The sequence below is a fragment of the Suricata suricatta genome, chromosome 6 (assembly GCF_006229205.1).
Source record: "Suricata suricatta isolate VVHF042 chromosome 6, meerkat_22Aug2017_6uvM2_HiC, whole genome shotgun sequence".
NCBI classification, from domain to species: domain Eukaryota; kingdom Metazoa; phylum Chordata; class Mammalia; order Carnivora; family Herpestidae; genus Suricata; species Suricata suricatta.
Window position 1 is genome coordinate 3,122,493 of NC_043705.1, and position 1,391 is coordinate 3,123,883.

Genomic DNA, 1,391 nt, shown 5'->3' on the forward strand with positions numbered 1-1,391 from the left:
TATATTATAATATATATAATATATATAATACATGCTTAATATTTTATAATTCAACATATTACAGTATGTGTTTGTTGTTCCAACATCTTTGTTGCATGGCCTGAGACATGATAATTTTTGGAATTCCTTACAAATGTAGGTTTGCAGTCATGTCTTTGATCTATCCAGTTTATAATTCTAATTCCTCACTACTAGACCCAGAACATATTCTTAATTCCAATATCCACTGTCTCTGACAAATACACACACATGTGCACACACACATACATGAACACACACATACATTTACCAGATGGAGATAATATCACACTGGTGTTTACCCTGGACACCACACTGTTAATACAGTCACCATGCCATTTTTATTAGGTATAAATAAAAAGAAAATCAAATTTTGTATTTCAGAGACTTCAAGTTATTTTATTTTTCAAAATAGTCAAGAATTATGTGGAGGGTTTTATAAGGTTCAACATGCACTAACGGCCAGTGCATGCAAACACAGTCCACAGTCAGTTATATCATTTTGACATACTTTCTCTGAGTACTGTTTTCTGTTGTCTTAGCCCATTAATTGTAATATCTAGGAGTGCCTGGAACATTTAGCTGAGCTCATATTATTTGTGAAAAGCCCCCAGAGATATTTCTTCAACTGGAACCAGTAGTCCTTGTGATTCTTACAATGATTGTAAGCTATGTTTCAACAACAACCATCGGGGAACTTAGAAAAAAACAAGACTTATTTTAAGTCCTGGAGGGTACACAGCATACCTGAAGTTCCACAGCTAGGTCATAGGACACACACACACACACACACACACACACACACACACACGCATACACACATGCCCAAAGGAGGAGAAAATGATGCAAAATGAGAATTTGTTTAGATAACTCAGTGACTTGCTCAAACATAATGACATACACATTATAGGAATCACAAAAGAAGAGAGAGGAAAGGGGCAGAAAATTTATTTGAAGAGATAATAGCTGAAAACTTCCCTAATCTGAGGAGTGAAATATATTTTCTGGTCCAGGAGAGAGAAAACCCCCAAAAAGAATAAACAAAAGTAGACCAAATCAACACACGTTGTACTTAAAATGACAAAATATAGTGATGAAGAAAAAAAAAACCTTGTTTTGAAAGCAGCAAGATAAAATACGTCATTATCTTACAAGGGAAAATGCATAAAGCTAGCAAATTTTTCAACAGAAAGTTTGCAAGCCAGAAAGGAGAGTCATGATATATTCAGAGTGTTTGAAAGATTCTAGAAACATGAATACAAATATCCAGCAAGGACATGATATATTATATAATATATACATATAATATAATATATAATATATATAATATAATATATAATATAAGGACATATAAAGAATTCCCCAGATGAACA